The sequence below is a fragment of the Erithacus rubecula genome (assembly GCF_903797595.1).
Source record: "Erithacus rubecula genome assembly, chromosome: 5".
NCBI lineage: Eukaryota > Metazoa > Chordata > Aves > Passeriformes > Muscicapidae > Erithacus > Erithacus rubecula.
Genome location: NC_136687.1, coordinates 8,682,003 through 8,692,395, shown reverse-complemented (window position 1 = coordinate 8,692,395; position 10,393 = coordinate 8,682,003).

The following is a 10,393-nucleotide window of genomic DNA, read 5'->3' as shown; positions in this document are numbered from 1 at the left end:
CCTCACAGATGACAAATTAGCCAAACAAAACACACTTTGTTGTGGCAGGTTGAGTTTTGAATCAATTTTCCAGTTGAAACACTTGCATGGAAGCAACTACTGGCCTGTCTCAGAGCTCACAGTCCAGTTCACACAGAGGGAGGGTGAGCTCAAGGCAGGACTAACAAGGCTGCACTGAATAGTCTGAGAGCAAAATCAGAGAATCCTGCAAACCTCACTCTGCTCCCAGCACAGGAACACAACAGAACTTTTTTCTAGAAAGCTTGATTGAGAGCATCCAATGGCTTTAAGACTTAAGAAGGAGTAGAACCATGCAAACCCAAAGACTTACTAGATAAATGTGTGAAGCAGATCAGATAGAAGGAAAAAGAAGAGGAAATAAACATTTAAGTCATAGAAAGATATCTAGGGAGTCCGTACAACTTCTGTAGCATCATGGATTTTCCAGACTGCATGCAAACTGAGATTTTCAGGATTTGTCTAATTAACTACCATCAAGTTATCACCATTAAAATAAGACCAGAAATTATTCCAAGACTGATTACACTGTTCAGAGGAGTATGGCATGATGGCACAAAAGGATCTCGATGCCAGACAAAAATAAAAATTATCTGGATGGAAGCTTTTTAGGATTTGATCCCAACAGTGTGGTTTAATATGGAAAAGGAAAAACATGCATACAGCGTCTCTGATATCTTTTATGAGGCAACAGAGCTTTAACTCCTGAATGGACAACACTGATGTGGCATCATGTTTCTCATTCTGCTTTAACATAAGACACATGCAAGTTATTTTTGTTTGTATTGGGCTGGCAGATGCATCCTTTTGGAAAAACGTGCAATGGGAAGCTTGCTAGACAGTGACGCAACACGATGTGCAGTGCCAAAGAAAACTTTGTGTCTGTTTCTTTTCACAATGACGTTAAATGAGTTGGAAACAAATCCACTGGAGTGTCTGGAATAGTGCTCATCTAGAAACCAAGCTCAAGTGAGACTCCCACACTGTTTCTTTGCATGAGCCAGGAAGCCAAGAGGTCCTTGTTCTGCAGATCTCCTTTTCCCCTGCTCCATCAGGGTGATTGGGCAGCCCTGTGCCACTAAGAACAGTCAAGGCTTTACTTCCAATGAAATTTCATCCCCTCTCCTGCCTTTAAACACCCTGAATTGCATAGGGAGGAGAAGACAGGGTTCATTACTGTCTTAGAATGATTTTGCTCAAAGCCATGTACAGTAAAACAATATAGAATACAGTATGCAAATTTTCCAGGCTGTATGCAAGAAACCCAAATAAGTAAAGCACCTTTAGATTCTTTGATTTGTCACAAACTTTCTCTCTCTTTAGCTATTCACATGTAGCAACTACTAATAGCATCCTCCAACTGAAAGATGGGAAGACTTCATACTATAAATCACCCTAATAAAGAGACTCCATCAGCAAATTTCCCACCATCCAGGTCTTGATTTGCTTACCTTCAAAAACAAGGAGGCTGTGCAGTCCTGTGCTTCCAACCCAGGAAATTTCCCTAAAGAGGTCCCCTTGTTAGCAAAGGTCTTTATATGTTCTTAAAAAGCACACAGCAGCCTTTTCCCCTCTCTAAATCTCATAACAAGTGTTTTTATTCTATGTCTGCTACAAATGAAACTCAGTTTCTGGGCAGGTACTTTATGTAGGTGTATAACCAAACTGAGGGGCTTTGCCTTTCTAGCAGGCATTTAGCCATTATGGTTGGTGCTCCTTTTGGGGAGCATGCTTACAGATCCCTGTGGATTTTATCTTGTGCAGTTTGGGCTTTTTTTGCTGTTGCCAGTCTGAACATTGATCCAGAGCTAAAGAAACATGGTCAGAGCTGAGCTTTTTCATAGGGAAATGGCTGGATCTATTCATGCACTCTATGAATCTCTTGGATTAATTTCCTTCAGGATTAATTTCATTTATAAAATACATAAAAATATTGTAGACTTTCCCTAGCTGATTTCAGGCTTTAAATCTAAACTCACTTATTCATATATTTAACTTGTTACACATGACCAGTTCTATTGATTTCTCTTTATATTGAGTTCAGTGGAGCTACTCACGTGTGTCAGGGTAAGCAAAAGTGTAAGTGTTTGTGGGACAGTGATTTAATTGCTCTGATCTCATTTTTTTTTTTTAGTTGTTCTTCATGAAGAATTGACTGTTAGAGGGAAACACCAAAAGGGACAGTAGAGTTTCAGTCTTTGGTATTTTCAATGTAACTTTGCAAACATGTCCTGGAAATATGTATCACCAGTCCAAGGTAACTTTAGTGAGAGTTAACTGGGTGAAATTTAACAGCCTGAAACAGGCAGAATATCAAAATTAAGTTTTCTTTCTCATCTTAAATGTAGTGGAATCCTCTGGAAAATTTTTCAAACCTAAATATTAGACTCTCGCATCCTTTACAATCTGTTTAATATTTTTATGTTTTTTATACTTATATGTGTACACATATGCAGTATATAGTAAAACATATGATTGATCACATATATTTCTATGCATTTCTATCCTTGTATACAACATATTTCTATGTTGCATATATGCTACATGTATTTTCTTTGGACTGAGGGCAGGAGACAGGATATTACATATACTATAGAATAATCTGGCAAATACTTATGCCTTTGCTTTTATTTCCTGTTTCAAAGCAACTACATATCTGTTGTCCCAAAATATTGGTTATCCTACACAAAGCTGTAACTTATTCTCATTCTTTTTTGAAATTTAAGATCACTCTTGGCTTTCCCTGCCCAACCAGTAGCTGGAACATTGAGAGAAAAGACTGAACACTGAACCTATTTCTCAGTGTACACCAGCCTACCCTCGTGCTGACCATATTCAAGAAACTGCAGTAGGAATTTTCTTTTTCCTGCTGAGGAGAGGATGAAGGACGAAAGAATGACCAATTATAAACTCTGTTGTCTTTAGATGAAAGAACCTTTTTGTGGTGTTCTTCAATCTCTTGTTTGGGCTGTCAACAGCAATTTGATAAAGAATGTTCCTATGTCTGACCTGTTTTTTCAAGATAGTAACCTATATTGTGTATCATCTAAAGCCAGGGGATAAGCATCCATTATACTCTGCACTGCTGTTCCTGCAAGCTGAGCACAGCCTTTAAAACCCAGATAAGTTGATTGATAGTTGTGTTGAGAAAGCTGCTACTAACGATATTTTAGTTAAAGGGGGAAAAATTAAAGTTTCTTTAATCTGATTCTCCCCCACCCCCAACACCACACTTCAGAGGCCAAAGCTCATGATAACTGTTTTGTGGTGAATGGTCAATTGTTACAAAATTCTAATTGGTTCTGGGTCAGTCCCTTTGAAATGGCTGCTGTGCTCTAGTAATTTTTTCAATTAATTCTTAACAACTGACAAAACTTTGGATCTTGTCAAAAATCGTTCAGATTTTTATAGTAGGCAAGAACATGGAACAAGATTAGCCTGGATTAAGAAAGATTCCTACATACATTATCACCAAGGTTATAATTATAGTTTAGCTCTCCTTTTTCTTTGCTCTCAAAATAATGATTAACTAGCTCAGCAGGGTTTTCTTCCCTGTAAGTACTTACTGAATACTTTTATAAGGATAGATTAGAAGAATACGTGGATTCCTTGGTTGATTTATGAATAATTTGGGCAAATGCTGTGTTCAACTAGGAATCTTGCTAGATATATTTTCACAGAACTAGATTTTTGGACATGTCTGGCACAGAATAAAACTTTTGTTAGTCAATTTTAAGTCCTCCCTAAGTCAAGATGTGACCAAGGACCAGTTCTCCAGCACTGTTACTTAGAGAAGCCTTAAGATTGTTTTCCCGTTGAGTTCAGATTTCAAACAGGTAGAGCATGTTGGATGGCAAAGTCAGACCACATCTTCTTTCTCCAGAAAGCCTTCAGCCAGACAATGAAACTACCTTTAAGGTCTTTTCTCTACAGAAAAAAAAAAAATCTGAGTACAGTGGCTGATTATATCAATCATTAGTCTGTAAAACAAGCACATGAGTATGAACAACTGTGTGAATTTTATTGGTCTCTCATTCAGCAGAAATCTTAAAAATACTCAGCCAGGCGTGTCAGATAACAAGAGATGTTAGATCAAGAGTTCATTAGTAAATCAGATTAGATTATAGACGCTAAATTATCTATAACTAATGTCACAAATGTTCTAATCACTTAAGCTTAATTATTTACATAGGATCTAGTTCACAGCTCTGTCATTTGCTCATGAAGCCTGAAGAAATGAAGTTTGAATCCTCTGCAACTCCAGACTGTGGTGTGAATCCTTCTGTCATAACTCAGGAACAGACACAATGCTTAACTAAAGTTACCACAGCTTTAAATCCTTGCACCTGATCATGAGTGGCCATCCACTGCACTGAGATCAGCTTTAATCCACATCACACATTTTCAGCCAGTTTGACCTGCTCTATATTTTCTATACAAACATCCATTTTGATGGTTTAATAAGCTTATTTTGACCACATTAATTTAAAACTAGAATATCACTGTTGGTGATATCTAACACATGCAAACAAAACACATTTTAATCTAACAGGAAAGAAATGTCACAGATAGTTATGCAAACTGGTAACTTTCACTGAACCTTTCTCCAAATGTTGTAAGAACGTGCTGTTCCCTTCCCTCCTTTCAAGTTCTCTTTCCATTCATACACAGCCAATTAAAACTGTGAATTACTGACTTTTTTTTCAGGACTCATTTATTTGGTTCCTGGCATCATAACTACTTCACTATTGGTAGTTAATTTTCATGCCATTGGTACTCATTTTGCTTTACAGGCAAGTGGGGTCCCAATTCTGCAAGATTTTTCTCTCAATTATTCCAACAGGAGTTTTTTCCATCTGGAGTGCTTGCAGAATTGAGCCCTTAACTATTAAAGGAATATGTTTTCCAATGACAACATGCTGTCCTCTTGGGATCTACAATTTGAATTTTGATGACACTAAATCTGATATTTATAGATTTGAAAATATTTTGAAACAGGTTTAAGTCTCCTCCCCAGGAGGGTGAAAACTTCAGTTTCTGCAGTCTGAGGTCTCTAGAGTTTACATTATTTCAACTGTTCATTGGAAATGTGAGTGTGTGCCACTTCTTCAGCAGGGTTGCCTAGCCATGGAGAAAGGGCATGATTTCTCACTCTCTTCAGGGAACAATAACCAAAGTGGTGAAACATGAACACTTAACAGAGTTGCAGTCACACTTAAGACCTTTATTTCATGCTCCACAATGTGGTCATGAAGGTCTTTCAAAGTGCAAAAAGCTGGGCTGTGCAGAGATATTTCTTGCTGGTTGTGTCAGACTCCATTTCTTACACTTGTACATGTAATGTTGAACTCCTCCTCAATTTTCTTCTTGTGAGCTAACCCATGGAGTACTTCCAAAGCATAATTAAAATCAACATTGATTTCACCACACTGCCATTGGAAATACTGCTTGAACAGCCCTCATGCATTTGTTTGTGCAGCACAATGTGGCTCTGGGGTCTGGATTTTGTGGGTATCTAGATAACACAAAGCATGACTTTGGGTTGGGTCAGCCCCTAACAGGACAAGGAGACAGCCAAGAACCAAGCACAGTTTTGAATGGTGAAATTAGATAAAAATGCTCAGAAGGATTTTGCTCCTCTTTAATCCTTATCATTTTATTTAATCTGTTAATAAAGTCATTTTATATGTGCACAAAAATAGTGATTTTTTAAAATATTTGTCTTCCAAATACATCTGTCAAAAAAGGAAAAAAATCACAAATATTTGAAAATTAATTTCTCTAATTTGTCAGCATTTTGTTTCTACTTCAGATATTTGAAGTTCCATTCATATGATCTGTAATTCTCTGTCTTGTTTCAGAAAAAAAGAGCTTTGTTTCAAATCCCAAAATTAACACTTTTCATTTTGAAAATCTTGCTCTGATGATTTTGCAGTGTTTACAGAATGACCAAGAGCAAAACATTTCAGCTAAATACTTCCTTTCCCTTGATGGATTTCAGACTAATCAATATCTACATTTAAAGAAATATTTTGCTGAAAGAATTCTCACCAGATCTATAGCCAGTATTCCTTGTATGAGGGGAAACAATCAAAAGGAAACATGAACTTTGATATTTTAGACATTGTCTTCCACCTTTCAGAATATCAAATTTCTGTAGGTCTGGGATTTCATCTTCCGCATGTCACAGACTTCCCACATAACCCTGAGTAGCTTGGCAAATTATCTCTCTTCTTTAATTCTTCCCCCTTCACTTTTTTCATCCCTGGTTAAATACTGCCTACTAAATGCACAGGTAGATAGATATAGATATAGATATAGATATAGATATAGATATAGATATAGATATAGATATAGATATAGATATAGATATAGATATAGATGATATACATTAGATATAGAGATAGATAGATAGATAGATAGATAGATAGATAGATAGATAGATAGATAGATAGATAGATAGATAGATAGATATTATATAAAGCCAAATTAACCCCTGAAGTGCCCTGGCATCCTGGCAGAATTAGATCTGCTGGTCAGTAGCAGTGGGAGGGCACCAGCCCTGAGTGGTGAGCAGGTTGTGCCCTTTAGATTTGACAGCCCTTTTCTCCCACAGTGGAGATCTGGCACAGATCTGTGTCCACACCTCACCTCTCTCAGAGATCAGCCAGCCCCACTTGGTGTGAGTGCTCCCCTCACATCCACCTTCCACCTTCTGCCCTAAGGAATGATGCTGCTCTTCCTGTCATTCCCATCTGCTCACAGGTAACCAAGAAGCACAGCAAAATGTTCAGGAGGGTATTACATGCAGATGTGATAGAGATTATGTATGTGAACATGGAAATCTTGGAAATCTTCATGGATAGAAGAAAGCTCTGCTTTGCATATCTGTGTGTGGTGGCATCCAGGACCTCCCTAATGGGCTTTGTTCTCCAGCACACATGGTGAGCAAAGTGGGGTAGACTTCATGTTCCTCCATGCTTTCTTAGCAGAGGATCCCTAACCACACCATCAGCACCATCACTGATGTGTGATACATTTGTGCTTGTCAGCATTAAGATCATTGCCAAGATGGATCCCATTTTGCTAGGCTAAACACATAATAAACCATTTTTCTTCTTTATCATTTCCCTTGGACATAATATTTAGGGCAGTGGTGTCACTGGGAGATACTCTTGAAAGAAGTGTTGCTTGCTTGAAATTAAGGGTAGGAGCCATAGATCTGCTTCTGTGAGCAAAATCTGTGGTGATATTGATGTGTTGTGGAGAGACTGCACAGCAAGAGTGAGAGTAAGAGAATTGACAGGGAAACAAGGTGGATGGATGTAGGGGTAGGTGAATAGGTGGGTTAACAAAAAGATCTATTCTACTCTATTCTATTCTATTCTATTCTATTCTATTCTATTCTATTCTATTCTATTCTATTCTATTCTATTCTATAAATAAATCTAAGCAACATAGTAAAACAGAATTATAATAATAATATAACAATAATAATAATAATAATAATAATAATAATAGTATAGAATTATCATCATATTGCAGTGTACTGTGTCACTGAAATATGAAGAAAAGGGGATATAGGAAATTTATTTTAAACTTTATGCATCACCAGCTTAGGCACTACTTCACTGCAGTATAGGCATTTCTGTCTGTGCATTTGGGAAGACAAAAGGACAGGACACACACAGGAAATACTTCAGGAAAGGGTAAAGAAGAGCCACATCAGTGGTAGAAGGATTGGACAGAATCCCAGTTCATAAGCCTGAGGATGGAAGAAACTACACAAGTCCTGATGACACTGTAAACCTTTTCAAACTGGGGGATTCTAAGAATGTGAAAGTGATCAAACCAAGAAATATAGCCTAAAACTACTTGTCACACAATCCAAGCTGTTGACTGTGGGGCAGGAGGGAATCATACCAGACAGAGCGTTAAGCACTGGGAGAGAGGTAATGGAGGTAATTGAGGCACCATCACCAGAACTATTCAATAATAGATTAGATAAGTAGGAGAAATAATGTAGGGGAATATCCTGCATGGCACAGGGAGTTGAACTAAATCACCCAGGAGGAGAATAATTGCAATTATAGATCTGTTCCACCACCACTAGAAAAGAGTGGTGCCAGGTGCAAGTACTCATTTTATTAAAACTAAAGTGGAATGTGCACACTCTCAAATATAGCCAAAAGCCATATATAATCTATTTAGGAATGAAACTCAACCCCATTTCACAAACCTATGTATTATTGTGTTAATTTTAATTTTTGCAAAGCTGATGCTGTGTGACACTGGAAAAGAATTTGACCCCCAAAGTCTGTTGAAAATGTCTCTGCTCCTTCATTTCATTCATGCTGGAATTGTGTTTGATTTGTAAATCTGACATTTCATTATGGTTTTCTATATTTATAAAAGATGGCTTGGAATAATCTGAATATATAAAACAGTCTGAAAATATAAATTGTGTATTCCTCTGATCCTTGTAGCAGAAAGCAGAAACAGCACTGGAAAATTAGCACAGACAATCTTTCACAAGATGCAAGGGCTTCTCCTTTTCTTAGAACCCGGTGTACCACATATGGTCCTTCACCCAACAAATTAAACCTTGGGTTTCTCTGCATTTTTATTAAGAAAAGGACTCATGTTATTTTCAATGAAAAAAAAAGCAAACCAAACGAAAAAAAACCAGTCGTTTGGAGCCATTTGACTTACTTTGGTATCAATACCCCAAAGAGTTTGCTAGATGTGTTCTGTGAGGATCAGAGTAATCAAGTCTAGCCTGACAACAGCACTTCTTCAAAATACAGCTGTGGAGTGAAAAGACACATGTTAACATATGCATGCTTTTCAGAGGGTGCCAGAGTCTCTCCCCAGATTGCTTTCACTCAAAATGTTTCTGGGTGTGTTTATAGCAATCCCCAGGCAGATTTACTGTGGCAGGTGCTTTCAGTTCAAGGGCTGTCCCCTGCCATGGCTGTCACCATCCTAAGTAACCCTTTCCACACATGAACTCAGAGAATTCAACAGAAAACACGAGAATTCATTGATCCTGGCATCTGACCCAGGCCAAAAGATTTTTCAATAAAGGGACAAGTAGGCATATTAGGAGACATTTCCCCATTGATTTAGATCAGAGTCCAATGACATGACAAAGGGGATTGATGCCTTAACTGTATCAGGCATCTGCTATTTCTGATAGCAATGCTTATAGACTGCTGTCTCCCTTGAGACAGTCAAATGACTGAGAGACTGAGTTTCATTAAAGGTGACATTTGTCTTAATACATGAGTTGCTAGTTTTAATACCTGTTTTCAAAATATTTTGCATTTCTAAATCAGATTTTTTTCCAAAAATTGCTATATTATTGCAATATTCTACTAACAAAATAACGCAATGGAAATGCTAAGAAACAGTCTGAAAAGAGCCTGTTGCTTGATATATGAAAATATATGTTGCTTAATATGAAAATATAACTGAATTTTCCAGATATTTTCTCACAGGTTTTATGTTGCAATCTGTAAGTCTGAAATGCTAAGTGTACTTCTTTTTTAATTTAGCTGTTATCTTTTCATCTATTTTGCCTGCATCCCAATTTTACAGCTTTACCACATGGTTATTACAAGCTTGTTAACACAAGGATATATAAACTAGTGCCTTTTTCTTTACCCACTTAAATGTCAGGTTTGGTAGTCTAGGGAAGCAAACACATATGCGAAGTAATTATTTAATAATGGAAATTGAATGCAGATATTTAGTTACAAATCCACAAATTGCAGCGTGTTTTAAAAACACATGCACATCCTACCACATAATATTTCCTACAGAGTAATTAGGGTTCTTTGCATTTATAATTTCACATTAATGTCTCTCTAAGCAAACATAGAAATTACACAGTAATATACCATAACAGCTCCAGACTGCTTCCCTTGTGCTGCACAAAGAAGCAGAGTAATGTCACTGTATGGGAGACAGAAGACATCAAACAATCCTACACATACAAAACATGGGAGACTGCTAAAAACAAAACTTTTTAATCATGTAGAGTTTTCAATTTTTTTATTATATGCTAAAGCACATACAAACATACCTGAAAATACAGGAGCATCAGGTAATTACTCAGCTGACAACTGGGAATCAGTGTAAAGATACTGTAAATCCATTTGCATGAAAGAATGTGGGGATGTTCAGATCTTTATCTGTTCACACAAAGGATTCACTAAAACTGGTAAGACAGTGAAAGATTCAGTAGATATTGCAACCATTGCAAGGAAAGAGTGAAAGACATTTATCCATGGGTGCCAGTTATTAATTTGCAAAATAGATCTAAACTTGTCATTTATTTACAAAAAAGGGAAGATTTATGAAAAAGGGAATA